This window comes from Apium graveolens, chromosome 7, assembly GCF_009905375.1.
Source record: "Apium graveolens cultivar Ventura chromosome 7, ASM990537v1, whole genome shotgun sequence".
Lineage (NCBI taxonomy): Eukaryota > Viridiplantae > Streptophyta > Magnoliopsida > Apiales > Apiaceae > Apium > Apium graveolens.
In genome coordinates this window covers 37,404,847-37,423,590 of record NC_133653.1, presented here as the reverse complement: position 1 = coordinate 37,423,590, position 18,744 = coordinate 37,404,847, and positions in this window count along the sequence as shown.

Below are 18,744 nucleotides of genomic sequence, written 5' to 3'. Positions count from 1 at the left end.
TATTAGTTGGTTAATTAATTTAATTAGTTATTAATTAATTTTAATTGATTATTTAATTGGATTTAATTATTTAAAATTGATTTAAAAATTCTGAAAAATAGTCTCGAGCTTTAAAATATTATTTTAAATTATTTTCTAAGCTCGATAATTTTTATAAAATTATTTTTGAGTGTTCGAGCCTTATTATTTAATTATTAAATGATTCGGAAACCCGTTTTATTCCGAAAAATGTTCAAAAATTCATAATAAATCAACCGTTTGTCCGTTTAATACGAAACGAACGCGTACAGATTCAGAAAAATATTGCGCTTTTAATAAAAATACTTTTGAGACCTAATTTCTTTTGTATTGCAATGTCATTTGATTTGTGTATCAGTTTAAGTCGGTATTTGATCGGTAAATGCTAATATTGACCTAATTTTCATTCTGAACGCACTGAGACGTACCCCTTAATGATTTGACTTATGTGTTACATAAAATATGTGAGTACGTGTTATATAAATGCCATGATTACGTGTTACGTGATATACATGCTATCTGTTATAATTTTAAAATGCCATGCTAGTTATAAACGATCGGGTAGATGTCAAGACGTATAGTTACGTCGATTGAGTTTAGATCTGTCAATTAAGATAGTCCTTTTGTTTATAGAATCAAGTAGCAAGGAGCGCAGTCAAGTGTTAGACGGAGATAGTAGCCAGCAGATAGAAACAGAGTTAAAGTAAGAGATTATTGAGCATACCAGGCAAGTATCCCTTCACTTATTGTTCAAGTGACGTTTATTTTGAATTATATTATGCAAGTACCTATATCTTCATTTATCATTCAATCGATATTGACTCTGAACTTTATTCTTTCAATTTCTCTACTATTCTAAGTTCAGAATAGTTAAATATTTTTACATTTCGCTATAACTTACTCTATACAGTGAAGCTTTGAATTGAGACTAGCGAATAACTAATTGTTCTGGTTATTTCGCCATTGGTTGTTGAGAAAACTCCGGACCATGAGAAATGGGGAGTTATGTGGTTAAGGATGTCATTTGATTCGACTCCTTTGACGGAAAATGGTTTTATGGGTTGGATGGTTGCGTAAGAGGCCGTGGCGGCGGTCCAGTGTGAGCTATGTGTTATACAGGATATAACACCTTGCTAGGCCAATATGTGCCTTGGGTACCTTTTGTTTAGTTGGATATGTTTCGGCATACCGGTGTTGCTCCGCGGCTGATCACCGGCGGCAACACACCGTCGTTCGAGGATTCCAATCCCAAAACATAATATATTGCAAATGTTGTTTATTATCAAATTTATATCAGTTTTGATACTGCTCAATTATTGTAGTTGGTTTTGTTCATCAGATATACTGTTGTTATTCCAAATCATAAGTTATTTACTACTTGCTGAGCATTTCTTTCGCTCATACTTGTTTCTTATCTTGATTCTTTCAGCTAGGCCAGGGCAAGCTTAAGTTCCAGGTCTGACCAGAGGTTATGTGTTTGTAAATAGTTGGTGTGTTTCCAGGTAGACAGTTTGGGATACTTAATTAGTCTAGAGGTTTGTAATAAAATTTGAATAAGTTGTAAAACTAATTAGACTATGGTTTGTAATAACACTTGATTTGTAGTAGTGCCTGTTCCATACTATAACCTGTGATCGATCCAGTGCAGGTAAAGGGGTCGTATTCATTATATTATTCCGCTGTGATTATTTTATTTTGGTTTATTGGCGAGTGACCCCCAAATCTAGACCCCGGGTTTGGAGGGCGTCACAGGTTGGTATCAGAGCTACAGGTTATGGTCACTGAAACAGGCGTAGGATTGTCATAGATGAGTCATAGGAAGATCACATAAGATAGGCGCGTGTAGTTTAGCATTTATAGGATTAAATTTAGGATATTGGGCTGGGTTATAGTTAAGTTGTTTAGGTTTCCTGTTTTGCGTTTAGCTTTAGGCCTTGTGTCATTGCCCTGTTATTTTGTTGGTTTAGTTAAGATTTCAAGAGAGAATTTTAAAGGTTTGGATAATTCGGAGTAAATTTTCTTTATGTTATTATTCTCGAGATAATAAGCAGGATTATGTGATAATCATGTCGCTTGTGTTAATATGGTAGCAAGTTTATGATATTTTGAGAAGAGATAGTGTTTGCGAATTTTAATATACTAAGGAATTGCTACATATTTGACACAATGCTTGACAGATTATTATATATATTGCTTGTTTCTTACCAGAATAATGGCTCCAAAGAGAAGGAATAATTCAGGAGAGGGTAGTACCGAGAGCCGTACAGATCCAGCGATTATCCAGATGCTGGGACTGATGCAGCAGCAGATGTTACATCTTACGCAGCAGCAACAGCAGCAGCGAGCAGCACCATCTGTAGTGACTTTTAAGCAGTTTCAAGCAGTGAAGCCACCTGAGTTCAAGGGAAGTGCTGATCCTGTGGAAGCCAATGCATGGCTCAAGGAAATGGAAAAGGCTTTTGAATTGGTCGGAGCAGGAATTGAGCAGAAGACCAAGTTTGCAAGCTACTTTTTGAAGGGTGAGGCGAACTATTGGTAGGAATCCACGCGAGCATTGGAAGGAGGTGAGTTTATAACTTGGGAGAGATTCACAGAGTTGTTCCTGGAGAAATATTTCCCGAGGTATATGAAGAATCAAATGGAGATTAAGTTCTTGAATCTGACCCAGGGTGATCTTACCGTGGCTGAGTACGAGGCTAAGTTTACTGAGTTAGCAAGATTCGTGCCAGACCAGGTTGATACAGATGAAAAGAAAGCCAGAAGATTTGAACAGGGATTGAAGTTTTGGATTCAGAACAGAGTGGCCATGTTTGAGTTGACTTCATATGTGGCAATGGTTCAGAAGGCAATGGTGATTGAGAGTAGGAGTGATATGTCTCAGAAAGGAAATGATGGGAAGAAAAGGAAAATGGAAACCTCAGAGGGAGGTCAGCAGTCAAGTAATTTTCAGGGCCGTTTCAACAAAAGGCCAGGATTTCAGGGTAATAGGAATGTGGGATTCAAGAGACCACAATCAGGAAATGGAGGACAAGGCAACCGTTTTCAGAATTCAAATCAACAGAGACCCAATCGTCCACCTGCATCAGAGTGCAAATTTTGTGGTAGAAGGCATTTTGGGATTTGTAAGGCTAATGTGTTGTGTTATAAGTGCAATCAGAAGGGACACTATGCTAATGAGTGTCGAAGTCAGACTACAGCTCAGAGATCAGGGACAGTGTGCTTTAAATGTGGAAAGATGGGGCATATTGCCAGGGACTGCCAGACAATTGAACCAACTGCTAATGTGCCAAGGATTGAAGGACCACCAACAAAGGACCAGCCAAAGGCTAGGACATTCAATATGACTATGAAGGATGCTGTTCAGAGTTCAGACGTGGTGGCAGGTACGCTTCCAGTCAATTCCATAGATGCTAAAGTTTTATTTGATTCTGGAGCTACAAGATCATTTATTTCTCAAAGTTTTGTCGATAAACTGCATTGTGAAGTTAAATTGTTAGAACAAGCATTAATGATAGAGTTAGCTAATAAGGATCAAGTTTCCGTCGACCGAGTGTGCCTGAAGTGCGATATTAAGATAGGAGGACATCATTTCTATGCTGACTTAATACCTTTTAAGTTGGGAGAATTTGATGTTATTTTAGGAATGGATTGGTTGTCAGAAAATAACGCTCAGATTGATTGTAAGAATAGGAAAGTGAGACTTCAGACTTTGGATAGTAAGAAGAAGATAATATTTCGAGGAAATAGGCAAGAGAAGAAGTTCTTAGCGATCGCTCAAGTGAAAAAGTTATTGCGTCAGAATTGTGAAGCATATTTGGCCCATGTGATAGACACCAGCAAGGAAGTTCCAACATTAGAAGCGATTCCAATTGTCAACGAATTTTCAGATGTTTTTCCAGACGATCTACCAGGATTACCTCCCGACAGAGAAATTGAATTTGCGATTGATCTAGCACCCGGAACAGAACCAGTTTCTAAAGCTCCGTACCGGATGGCACCAGTGGAAATGAAAGAATTGGCAACTCAGCTGCAAGATCTTTTAGAGAAAGGAGTGATAAGACCCAGTGTATCCCCATGGGGCGCACCAGTACTGTTTGTCAAAAAGAAGGATGGGAGTATGCGACTGTGTATCGACTATCGAGAACTGAATAAGCTAACCATTAAGAACAAGTATCCGTTACCAAGGATCGATGATTTGTTTGACCAATTGAGAGGCGCTGTATGGTTTTCTAAGATTGATTTAAGATCCGGATATCATCAACTAAAGATCAAGCCTGAAGACATTCCGAAGACCGCATTTAGAACCAGATATGGGCATTATGAGTTTCTAGTAATGGCATTTGGATTAACCAACGCACCAGCAGCTTTCATGGATCTAATGAATCGAGTATTTAAGAAGTATTTGGATAAATTTGTGATCGTGTTTATAGACGACATCTTGATCTATTCCAAAACAGAAGAGGAGCATGTAGAACATTTGAGGATAGTTCTGGAGATATTGCGACAGGAGAAGTTATACGCAAAGTTTTCCAAGTGTGAATTTTGGTTAAAAGAAGTACGATTTCTTGGGCACGTGATTAGCAATAAAGGAGTGGAAGTGGATCCAGCAAAGATTGAAGCCATAATCAACTGGGAGAGGCCAAAAACACCAACGGAAGTAAGAAGTTTCATGGGATTGGCAGGTTACTACAGAAGATTTGTGCAAGATTTTGCAAAGATAGCTACGCCATTGACAAAGCTCACCAGGAAGAATCAGAAATTTGAATGGGATGAGAAATGCGAAGAAAGTTTCCAGGAATTAAAGAATAGATTAGTATCTTCTCCAGTACTAGTCTTGCCAGATGAACAAGGAAATTTTGTGATCTACAGTGACGCATCGTACAAAGGATTAGGATGTGTTTTGATGCAGCATGACAAGGTGATAGCTTACGCTTCAAGACAATTGAAACCACACGAAGAGAAGTATCCAACGCATGATCTGGAATTGGCAGCCATAGTATTTGCATTGAAGATTTGGAGGCATTATCTTTATGGGGAGAAGTGCGAGATCTACACGGACCACAAGAGTTTAAAATATATCTTTACTCAGAAGGAATTGAACATGAGGCAGAGGAGATGGCTAGAACTAATCAAGGATTACGACTGTACTATTAACTATCATCCAGGCAAAGCAAATGTGGTGGCCGACGCTCTGAGCAGAAAAGAAAGGTTAAACATGATAACTTCATCTGAGGAATTAATCAGGGAATTTGAGAAGCTGGAAATAGAGGTTAATATTCCAAGTATGTCTACAGAGGTATTGTGTGCAATGTCTTTTCAACCAGAATTATTAGAGAAGATAAGAAGATGTCAGGAAAAAGTAATGAGCCATGAACGAGACAGTTTGACAGGAGAAGAAATAGGGAGTCAAAAGGATGATAAAGGGATATTAAGATTTTCTTCCAGAATATGGATACCCAATGTAGCCGAGCTGAAAGATGAAATTCTTCGAGACGCTCACAACTCTAGATATTCAATTCATCCCGGGAGTACGAAGATGTATAGAGACTTAAGAGAAAACTTTTGGTGGCCAAGCATGAAGAAGGAAATTGCAGAATGGGTAAGTAAGTGTTATACTTGCCAGCGAGTCAAAGCGGAACATCAAAGGCCCAGTGGACTGATACAACCATTGGACATTCCAGAATGGAAATGGGAGCATATAGCGATGGATTTCGTAGTTGGATTACCAAGGACCAGGGCGAATCATGATGCTATTTGGGTTATTATCGACAGATTGACGAAGTCGGCGCATTTTCTTCCTATCAACGAGAGATTTTCAATGGATAAATTGGTACGGTTATATCTTAAAGAAATTGTGACAAGACACGGAGTTCCAGTATCCATAGTTTCAGACCGAGACCCTCGATTTAACTCAAGATTTTGGAGAAGTTTTCAAGATTGTCTCGGAACGAAGCTGAACATGAGTACCGCGTATCATCCGCAGACAGACGGTCAAAGTGAAAGAACGATTCAGACTATTGAAGATATGCTAAGGGTATGTGCACTAGATTTTGAAGGTAGTTGGGACGAGCATTTGCCATTAGTTGAATTCTCCTACAACAACAGCTATCATGCCAGTATTGGAATGCCGCCTTACGAAGCTTTATACGGTAGAAGATGCAGATCTCCAATATGTTGGGAAGAAGTTGGTGAAAGAAAAATTTTGGGTCCAGAATTGATCCAACAGACGAAGGAGAAAATAGAACTCATTCGGAAAAGACTAACAGCAGCTCAAGATCGTCAACGCAAATATGCTGATCCTACCAGAAAAGATATGGAATTTGAAGTTGGAGAGGCAGTGTTATTAAAAGTTTCTCCTTGGAAAGGTTTATCAAGATTTGGGAAGAAAGGAAAGCTGAGTCCGCGTTATGTTGGCCCTTTTGAGATTTTGAAGCGTGTGGGAAAGGTTGCTTACGAATTAGCGTTACCCCCTCACATGCAACATATTCACAACGTGTTCCACGTGTCAATGTTGAAGCATTATTTGCCTGATTCGAACCATGTAATAGAATACGAGCCAATCGAGATCCAACCAGATTTATCTTTTGATGAGCAACCAGTGCAGATTTTAGATAAGAAAGAAAGAGTACTAAGGAATAAGTCGGTATCTTTAGTGCGAGTCTTGTGGAGGAATCCCAAGGTTGAAGAGTCGACTTGGGAGTTGGAAAGCGAAATGCAATCCAAGTATCCTTATTTGTTTTCCTAGGCTGATTCTGAGGACAGAATCCTGTTAAGGGGGGTAGATTGTAATATCCCATATATTTTCAAATATTATTATTATTATTTGGAATTGTTTATGTGATTTTATGTGAATTTTTGGTGAATTATCTGAAAAGTAGAATAGATATCTGAATGTTATATGTGACATTATTTGAATATTTGAATTTTTATATGTCCAGAATAAAATATAGATAATTGTGGTATTTTTCTGGTAATTTTTGGAATGTTATATGATTTTATAATGATTTATGAATTATTAATTATTTTCAGAATAATTATAAAATTATTTTATAAAGCCGGGAATCTTCCAAACTTCAACCGTTTTACGTTTTTACAACCCGAAACTCTTCCGAAAACTCCTTCCTAACCTAATCTGGTAATTCCGGACATTTTCCGTGTTTTGACTTTTTCGATCCGGATTACGGTTTGACCCGTGCGCGGCCCGGCGCAATATTTTCGATACGATAGTTATTTCGGTAATCAATAAAACCCGTATTTTCGGAAGACGGGATATTTTTTACGTTATGTTCGTATATGGTGTTTTATAAAAAGCCCGGTTTTGATAATTATCCAATTTTAGTATTGAATCGGATCGTTATTGCAGTTACTTAGCGGCTAAGCAACTAATTTAACGATCCAAAATGATCCAAAACGATCCAGAACGATCCAATATTCCATAAATATAAATAGCCTATTTCTTATTTCGTTTATTCCGTTTTTCATTTGCAACCAGTTAAAACACCGTAAATACAGAGAAAAACCCGAGAAAACCGAAACGTTTCCGAGAATCAAACACACGAACGAAGGCGTTATCGAACTCCGATTCGGGCGTGCAGCATATCAAAACGAAGCTCTCGAAATCTTCTTTCTGAATCAATCATCAGTTTCTGCCCAGAAATCACAGTAATTTTCTTATTTATTTATTTATATTCGAATTATTTGATAATTAAATGATGAAATTTTGTTCTTGATGTTGTTGATGTGATTTGATGCTTCCATGTTGTAGAGCATGTTTTTCTGGTCAATTTGGTATATTATACGTCAAAAATAGAGTTCAATATCATATAGAAATTAAGGTTTTAATTTCTGAAAATTTCTTGAATATGTGTTCTTGGTGTTCTTGGAGAATTTCAAGAATCAAAGTCAATTTTGAAGGTGTTATTGAACACCAAATCACAAGTATGAATAACCAAAATGAATCACAGATGATTCTCTATCATTTTATATCATCAAATCGTTCTAACAGTTGTTAAATTTGAAAATCGGTTTTAGGGTTCATGATTCGAAATTGGGGTTTTGAATTCTGATGATTGTTTGATTGTTTTGATGTTATAAGTAGTTTTATATGATGATTTCTAGTCGAATTACGTACAAAATTGTAGTGTTTGAATTCGGGAATGATTCAGTCGAGTTTTGCCGGAAAACTCGAAGAAACCACCGGCGTTAATGGTGGTTTCTGCCGGAGTTGTCGATCTTTGGATCGTTTGTGAAGATGATTCTTGTGTTTGTGTTGCTGATACGACTGTGAATCATTTCTGTATTGAAAAGAATTGCAAAATCGGGACACAGAAGGGTGAACGGCGTTCGCCGGAACCCGGAAGACTCGCCGGAATCTGCGGATTTCCGGCTTGTTCTTGGGTTTCTTGACGACCCGGTTCGACCCGTTTTTAACCCAATTTCCGACCCGATTTCAATCCATTTTTCCCCAAACCAATTTCCATAAGTCTGTTTCTGTAATTTTCTGTTTTAAAATAATTCAAAAATCCTATTTTAATTTCTGAAAATTTATTTTTATTTTGAAATTCATTAATTTAATTCTGAAAATTTATTTTAATTCAAAAATAAATCAAAATTATTTAGTTAATTAATTTTAGTTGATAATTAATTATTTAATTAGTCAATTAATTTAAATATTAGTTGGTTAATTAATTTAATTAGTTATTAATTAATTTTAATTGATTATTTAATTGGATTTAATTATTTAAAATTGATTTAAAAATTCTGAAAAATAGTCTCGAGCTTTAAAATATTATTTTAAATTATTTTCTAAGCTCGATAATTTTTATAAAATTATTTTTGAGTGTTCGAGCCTTATTATTTAATTATTAAATGATTCGGAAACCCGTTTTATTCCGAAAAATGTTCAAAAATTCATAATAAATCAACCGTTTGTCCGTTTAATACGAAACGAACGCGTACAGATTCAGAAAAATATTGCGCTTTTAATAAAAATACTTTTGAGACCTAATTTCTTTTGTATTGCAATGTCATTTGATTTGTGTATCAGTTTAAGTCGGTATTTGATCGGTAAATGCTAATATTGACCTAATTTTCATTCTGAACGCACTGAGACGTACCCCTTAATGATTTGACTTATGTGTTACATAAAATATGTGAGTACGTGTTATATAAATGCCATGATTACGTGTTACGTGATATACATGCTATCTGTTATAATTTTAAAATGCCATGCTAGTTATAAACGATCGGGTAGATGTCAAGACGTATAGTTACGTCGATTGAGTTTAGATCTGTCAATTAAGATAGTCCTTTTGTTTATAGAATCAAGTAGCAAGGAGCGCAGTCAAGTGTTAGACGGAGATAGTAGCCAGCAGATAGAAACAGAGTTAAAGTAAGAGATTATTGAGCATACCAGGCAAGTATCCCTTCACTTATTGTTCAAGTGACGTTTATTTTGAATTATATTATGCAAGTACCTATATCTTCATTTATCATTCAATCGATATTGACTCTGAACTTTATTCTTTCAATTTCTCTACTATTCTAAGTTCAGAATAGTTAAATATTTTTACATTTCGCTATAACTTACTCTATACAGTGAAGCTTTGAATTGAGACTAGCGAATAACTAATTGTTCTGGTTATTTCGCCATTGGTTGTTGAGAAAACTCCGGACCATGAGAAATGGGGAGTTATGTGGTTAAGGATGTCATTTGATTCGACTCCTTTGACGGAAAATGGTTTTATGGGTTGGATGGTTGCGTAAGAGGCCGTGGCGGCGGTCCAGTGTGAGCTATGTGTTATACAGGATATAACACCTTGCTAGGCCAATATGTGCCTTGGGTACCTTTTGTTTAGTTGGATATGTTTCGGCATACCGGTGTTGCTCCGCGGCTGATCACCGGCGGCAACACACCGTCGTTCGAGGATTCCAATCCCAAAACATAATATATTGCAAATGTTGTTTATTATCAAATTTATATCAGTTTTGATACTGCTCAATTATTGTAGTTGGTTTTGTTCATCAGATATACTGTTGTTATTCCAAATCATAAGTTATTTACTACTTGCTGAGCATTTCTTTCGCTCATACTTGTTTCTTATCTTGATTCTTTCAGCTAGGCCAGGGCAAGCTTAAGTTCCAGGTCTGACCAGAGGTTATGTGTTTGTAAATAGTTGGTGTGTTTCCAGGTAGACAGTTTGGGATACTTAATTAGTCTAGAGGTTTGTAATAAAATTTGAATAAGTTGTAAAACTAATTAGACTATGGTTTGTAATAACACTTGATTTGTAGTAGTGCCTGTTCCATACTATAACCTGTGATCGATCCAGTGCAGGTAAAGGGGTCGTATTCATTATATTATTCCGCTGTGATTATTTTATTTTGGTTTATTGGCGAGTGACCCCCAAATCTAGACCCCGGGTTTGGAGGGCGTCACAGATATGGAGCTTTTTCTTTGATTGTATCACTAAGGCATTCGCCAATAAGTGCTCCAACTTTAATGCTATTCCCATCATGAGTCAACAAATCGGGTTTGCCCTTATTCATCAAACTCATTTTGATTTTGCAAGTGATGTGCTAGGTTTCATAGGGGATAGGATGATAGAGGATAGAAATGTAGTATACTTTGCTAGATTTTGTCAGCTTATATATACTTTCTGTTGTGTTAATGAACCCCAACCTACCAGTGATTTAATTCCACCCTTTAAGCTTGAAAAAAGGGCTTTTAATGATTTGTTAAATGCTGACATTAAGAAACAAGTGCAGAGACCCTTACAGATTCCTCAGTCAGTAAAACAAATCTTGGTAAATACTGATCCACAAATATACACATCTGTTTACCCTGATGTTCAATCCACCAACACATCACGGCCAACTCAACAGCCATCAGAACATACCATCTCTCACCAACCTCAAGCTTTTCAACCTCAACCAACTCAACCATCTATCAGGACTTACTACAAACCAACACAGTCATCTCAACCTCAACCTTTAGCACATCATGTGAAGCCTTCATCTTCAAAACCCAAGAGGACAAAGACTGTACCTCAATCTCAGCAGAAGAGAAGGAGAATTATTCTGAGAGATGAGCCAGATAATGAGGAACAGGTTCCAATATCAGAACCTGTTGTTGTAGAAGCTGAGAAGATCTCTTCTCAGAAAGATACTGAAACTGGGAGTTTTAGGCCCCTCAAAAGGCTTAGAAAGCTAAATACTGATGAAGAAGCTCCCAAAGTCTCAACTTCAGCAAAGAGACTTAAGAAGCAAAGAGCCAGGAGGGCTGTAAGTGTATCATCACACTCTGAAGAAACTCTGGAAGCAGCAGCTAAGGAAGGGGGTCAGGAATCTCTGATCTCAACAGAACCTATAGTCATTGAATTACTTCCCACAGCTGAATCAGACTTTACTCAATCTCAAAAGTCTCCTATTCAAGAGCAAGAGGATATTCCAGAGCAAGTGCCTACACCTCATGTGTCTCCTATAATTGATCCAGTACATGTTAAAGACCCAGGTACAAGTGTTGAAATTGATATTCATAACTTGATTGTGCCTGAGGTTCTGTACTTGGAAGCTCCACCAACTCAACTCACTCCACCAACAACACCAATTCTAGATGCTGATTTTAATGAAGATATTCCAACAACACCAATTCTGAATCTGGATGATGAAAATCAGATTTTAGATGGGCATCAAAATTTGGCTGTTGATCAGAACTTAGTTGCAGATCAGAATTTAGAGGATGATGTTGAAGCCTCCATAGCCTCACATATTATTATTCTATCAGAGGATGCTGATACTGCAGGCTCTGTAAGTTCTGATGCTGATAAGGCTGAAGTTACCGGTGAAGCTGCTACAAATGTAGATGCTGATGCAGCTGGTCCATCTAGACATGCACCTCAACAAGCTCCATGCAAAGCTGATTTGATCAAGAAGTTTGTTAGAGAGGATGCACCAGTACCTTGGAGTGAAACTCCTAGAGGAAATGAGTGGACTAAGGAATGGAACACAGTTAGTTTTGTTCCTACTGAAAAAATTCTTGCTGAGCACCTTGCTAAGGCTGATGAAATGCTGATAAATGATGATTTTAAGACACAACTGAGAGTTACTGCAATGAGTACTAGGCACCTTCAAGGTCAACACTCAATAACTCATGACAAGGTGAATAAAATTCAAGAATCTCTGATCCAGCAAGATATGAATATAAAATTGGAAAAGAACAGATTTTTCAAGCCAGCCTTTGACCGAATTGGGTATACTCAGGAGAAGCAACAAGATCAGATTTCTGAAATTCTAAAGAATCAAGCTTCTCAGCAAACTTAACTCAATGAGATCCAATCCTCAGTGGAATTGCTTGTCTCTCTTCTTTTACCTGCTGATGCCAAAAAGGGGGAGAAAGTAATTAAGTCCAAATGCAAATCTACTCAACCACTAAAGGGTAAGGATGATGGAACTGATGACCAGGGAAACTCTGGAATGGGAAGAGGTCATGGTCAAGGCAAAGGTTTTTCATCAAGCAAAGCCGGAACTACAAGTCAAAGAACAAGTTCTGATACTGGGAGAAAAATAAGTTCTAATACTGGTAAAAGGATAAGGTCTAGTGAACATCTGAAACTTAATGAAGAAATTTCAAAGAGATTATTTCTCAAAGAAAATCCTGGAATGGACTTTGAAAGTCTAAAGGAAGAAGAAGCTAGACTTAAAACAGAAAATGTCAACTCCAAGTCTAAAGCTTCTATTGTTAAAAAGAAACTTCCAAATCCTAAGGGTATTGTGATTAAGGAAAAGACAAATTATGAGGCAACCAAAGCCAAATCACAAGTGGAGGTAGATCCAAGATCCAAGGGCAAAGAAAAAATTGATGAATCTGTAAAGGTATATATGCCAATCATGGATCTGGAGACAAAATATGAAGAAGATGTTAGTCTTACTCTGATAAAAAAGAAGATTTCTCAATCAACCTCTGACATGGCTCAAGTTGTTCAGAGTCAAGATGTAGTAAGTTCTGATATGACAGTGAAGCAAGCAACCTCTGACATAGCTCAAGTTGGCTTGATATCAGAAGATAGAGAAAAGGAAACCTCTGACATTGCTCATGTTAAACCTTCAAAGATTCTACTACCGGGATTCACAAAAGCTCAACAGACTCAACCTTTGAAGACTACATCAAGTGGTTTTTAAGCAAGAGTTGTTACGGGAAAGGAAGCAAGAGACAAATCAGGATTGGGTAGCTCTAAAGAGAAGAGAGTAAACAATACTACCCATGATCCAACTTCCTTGTGTGAACCAGGTGTAGGAGCAACTCCTGAAAGATTGAATCAACTTAAATCTGTACAAATGGTTTACCACTCTGTTTTGAAAGAAGATATCATATTATACTTTATGACAGATGGGAAGGTATTCCAGATCAGAGAAAATGCTATTCTATTAAAGTATTTTGAAGAACTGGAACATGTTCTATTTCTACTTCAAGTGAAAAACAGATCAACAGATGGTGTTGCAGGTTATTTAAAATCAAATATTCAAAGACAGAAGAAGCTTTATTCTGTAAAGTCTGACAGCCCATACTGTCATAAGTACAGATCTCACAGTGGAGAAATTATTGAAATAAAGCCTAATACTGCTAAAATCATCACTACATTTTCTGGTATTAAGGGACTTGAATTCAATCTAGAGTCTGATAAAGCCTATATCATCAGACTAGATCAGGATATAAGGAAAGCTAAAATAAATGATACCAGGGCTGTCATTTTTCAAACTGGTGAAGATACAGTTGAACTGAAGAATGCTAAAAGGAGGATGGTCAATGAACTTGAATATGCTGAGAGATGTTTGTTGAAGAACTATCTCAGAACAACTCCTGACATCAAAGAGATCAGAAACTAAAGCCAAGTCAAAGATCTACAACTGCTTAAATTCTGAAGTGTATACAGACTGAAGCTGATATCAGACTTTAAGGATGGTAAAGCTATAAGGACTGTAAGGTGTAGTTATCTAGTCAAATTCTCATGCATTTGCACTTAATGTTTTTGACATCATCAAATATCTGTTGAACTTGTATATTATGCTAATTTACAAGTTGAGGGAGATTGTTAGATATATTTGTGATGTCATGTCTAATATGATTTGTGTTTAGTTTTCAGATCTTACTTAACAGGACAAATCAGTACTTAAATGGAAATCAGTACTTATACTGAAGTCAGGACTTAAGATATCTGAACTTAAGTTATCAGAACTTAAGTTATCAGGAGATAATATCAGGACTTAAGGAGAATTTCAGATAGGGAAGGTGGATGATTGAAGGAAAGAAGATCGAGACAAACATAAGAAGGGATATGCATGGAGAAGAACTCTATGAAGAATAGAATACTTGGAAGAGAAGATAACTGATTGATATATATTAGGAAGCAGAATCATATTCGATATCAATTAGAAGATTATCTTGTAACTGTGTAGTATATAAACAAAGACATAGGGTTTACACTATATGTGTTATCTTAATCAAAATTATTATTCATTGTAACCCTGGCAGCTCTCGTGATATTTTGTTCATCGCTGAGAGATGACAGTTCTTTGTAACAGAGTTTATTGTGTTGAATAAAATATATGTTCTGTTACTTGAGTTCTTATATTAGATTTGATTGTAGTAAACACTGTATTCAACCCCCTTCTACAGTGTGTGTGACCTAACAATTATTTCTCAAGCATAATCCTGGAATGGATTTAGAGAATCTAAAGGAGGAAGAAGCTAGATTTGCAGCTGAGAAGAAAAATCTTAAGTCTAAAGCCTTTGATGCAAAGAAACCTCGAAGGCATTAGGAAAAAGGCATTGTGATCAAGGAGAAGTCAATTTCCGAGGCTTCAAAGCCCAAGGCAAGATCACAAATTGAGATTGGTCCCAAAGCAAAAGGGAAAGAAAAGGTTGATGAACCAACAAAGATTCAGAAGAAGAAAATTTCTTCAATTTTAATAGATCCTGTCTATCAAGCTATAATGCATGATGATGATACTCTGATAGAAGAAGAAGTTGAATCTTTGAAGAGAAGGAAGAAACTGGAAGAAACAGAGTTAAATACAGATAATGCTCAAACAGCTCAAACACCGGAAGCTCAGAGTTTATCAAATTCTGAGAAGCTATCTGTTCAAGAAGGTAATGGGACAGCAAATCCTGATCAAGTCATCAAGACATCAACCTCTGACAATGTTCAAGTTGATTTGAACAAGATGACAATTACTGACAAGAAGAAGCTTGTTAGATATATTTGATAATGTCATGACTATTGTGATTTATGTTTAGTTTACAGATCTTACTTAAACAGGACAAATCAGTACTTAACTGAAATCAGCACTTATACTGAAGTCAGAACTTAAGTCGTCAGTACTTAAGGTTCAGGAGATATTTATCAGAAGATAATATCAGGACTTGAAGGAAACGTTCAGATAATAAGGAAGGCATCTGATTTACAGGAAGAGAAGATCGAGACAAACATAAGAAGATATATGCATGAAGAAGGAATTCTATGAAGAATAGAATACTTGGAAGAAAAGATATCTGATTGATATATTTTAGGAAGCAGAATTATATTCCATATCAATTAGCGATTATCTTGTAACTGTGTAGTATATAAACACAGACATAGGGTTTACACTAAAAGTGTTATCAAAAATCAAGAAGATTATTTCATTATAACCCTAGCAGCTCTCGTGATATTTGTTCATCACTGAGAGAGGACAGTTCCATACTGTAACAGAGTTTATTGTTTTGAATAAAGTTTGTTTTCTGTTACTTGAGTTATTAACGTTCGATTTGATTGTGCTATACACTGTATTTACCCCCCTCTACAGTGTATGTGACCTAACAAGTGGTATCAGAGCCTATCTGTTAACACACAAACAGTTTAAGATCCAAAAACAATCATGTCCGAAGTAGACACTCCAACTAAGCCCACCAAAACTGAAGAACCTCCAAAGATACAAATTCAAAGCCGATATGAGACTATTAGAGTTCCCATATTGAGACCATCTGAATATCCCATATGGAAGGTGAGGATGACCATGTTTCTGGAAGCTACATATCCAGAATATCTTGATAGAATCAAGGAAGGGCCTCACAAACCAACCAAGCTCGCAGTTGCAGTTGCAGGTGAAGCAGCAAAGTCAGTACCAAAGGAAAAGAGTGACTACACTGCTGAAGATATCGCATCAATTGCTAAGGATGCTAAGGTACGACACTTACTGCATAGTGCCATTGATAATGTAATGTCAAACAGGGTAATAAACTGCAAGACTGCTAAGGAGATATGGGATACCTTGGAAACAAGATGTCAGGGAACTGATACGATTAAGAAGAACAGGAAGACAATACTCACTCAAGAGTATGAACACTTTGACTCAAAGGCTAATGAGTCATGGACTGATTTATATGATAGATTTGTCAAACTCTTGAATGATTTGTCACTGGTTGATAAGGAGTATGATCTTGAAGATTCAAACCTTAAATTCCTGTTGGCTCTTCCTGAAAGCTGGGATTTGAAGGCAACAACAATAAGAGACAACTATAATCTTGATGAAGCAACTCTTGATGAAATTTATGGAATGCTCAAGACTCATGAACTTGAGATGGAACAAAGAAGCAAGAGGAAAGGAGGAAAGTCAAGGACAGTTGCTCTTAAGGCTGAAGAAGAATCCCCCAAGGCAGCTACCTCAAGGAAAGGCAAGGGTAAAGCTCTCTTCACAAAGTCTGATACTGAGTCATCAAGTTCTGAAAGTGATGATGACTCAGAATCTGAATGCTTACCTGAGACGGATGCTGATGAAGAGATGATGAAGCTATGTGCTCTTATGATGAAAGGAATCATAAAGATTGCATACAGGAAGTTCAGGAAGGGAAAGAAGAATTTCAGAAAATCTGTGGGTAGAGGAGGAAAGTATGACAGAGGAGAATATACAAATGTCAAATGCTACAACTATGGTGAGAAAGGCCACATATCTCCTGATTGCAAGAAAGTGAAGAGTGACAAAGGCAAGGCTCTTGTCACAAAGAACAAAAGCTGGACAGACACCTCAGATTCTGAAAGTGAGGAAAATTATGCCTTGATGGCAAATGCTGATATGGCAAGTGCTGAAAGCAGTTCTGAAGCTGCTGATTTAAAGGTACCTCAAACTACTTATGCCTTTCGTACTGATGATATTAATGAGTTGAGAATGTAACACCCCCAAATCCGGGGTCGGGGATCCAGGTTGTCACGAGTTCCATTTCCCTTATCAATACTTAATCTTAATAGTCAACCAACTACTGCGTACTGTGACCCCACAATATACACACACACTACAAGTTATAGTCTCAGAGATGAATACCAAAAATAACACAAGTCATTTTATTCCACAATTATAAACCATTTCACCTTAAAAAGGGTTTCTGAATAATTTACATATTCTTTGCCATTATTACAATTCATAAATATACATAAGTCTGGTACATCGAAAGTTGAAAGCCTAGCCTATTGGTAGATCCTACCTCAGCTACACGACATCAATGCCTACAGGAAACTGCGGAACGTTTCCTATCTGTTCACGAATTAGGAGCTTGATCTTGTTCATCTTGTCTATCTGTTATTGTGTGATGAAAGAAGAAAACAAGGGTGAGCAACAAGCCCATCGAAATAATATGTATAATAATTAACAATATATGAGCATTCTCATAGTACTCATGAAAGTCTTGGTCAAGAAGAAATAAACCAAGTTTGATATCTTAACGCGACCAAGTCGCAAAATATTCAGTATATATGTATATATATACTTTTCAAAATCTTGGAAGTCCTCTTCCATGCATAATATACACAGAGTTCCAGTTTATAACTGTATAAAACTATCGTTGCAAGGTGATCTCATATTCTAACCTTGTCTCAACGTTTTTATGAAAATCTTTGTCATGCATAAGATAATCATTAACCAGATATAAGTTGAAAAGATGAAGTTAACAAGATACTCCAATATACTTATATCTTTTCTGAATACTACTTGAAATATCACCGTTCAAGTTATAATTAGTTTCAAAAGTTCATCACATAGATGAGACTACAAGACAAGATTTGAATAGATTCAATCTTTGAATATCATTATAAATAATGAAGTTACGAGATACTCATTAAGTCCCGATATATAGATACACCTATATATATACATTTCATACACTCCTTGAAAACCTCTGTTATGAAAATTAAAACAGTTGCAATATCCAATGAATTTGGAAAGGAGAAAACCTTGGCATAAACCTGATATCTTGCTGATCAGGCAAAGATACCAATAAGTAACATTTCTACTAGTAGATGGACGAATTCCCCACTGGTCATCACCCTGGTCGCAATAGGACTTATGCCGGACTGCCACTCAGCCACTTACGCATTTGATAGACTCCCACTGAGCCACTTACACTTTCATGGACGCCCACTGAGCCCATGTTGCTTATGCCGACTCAATAGATGGACTTACTTCCGAACGTGGTAAGTAATCAATTCATTTATCAAAACAGCAACCTCGTTGTGAATATAAAATACACCACAGAGCCGGACCCCTCAGGTTTGAGCGAGTAGTTAAATCCCCTTTGAAAGGAAGATCTTAAATATAAAAAGGAGTTTTGGGATCCGCTCTAACTTTTAAATCATTTTGAAGACTCGAAAACATTTTTAAGAATGTTTGGAGTATGCTGATTTAATGAAATAAATCACA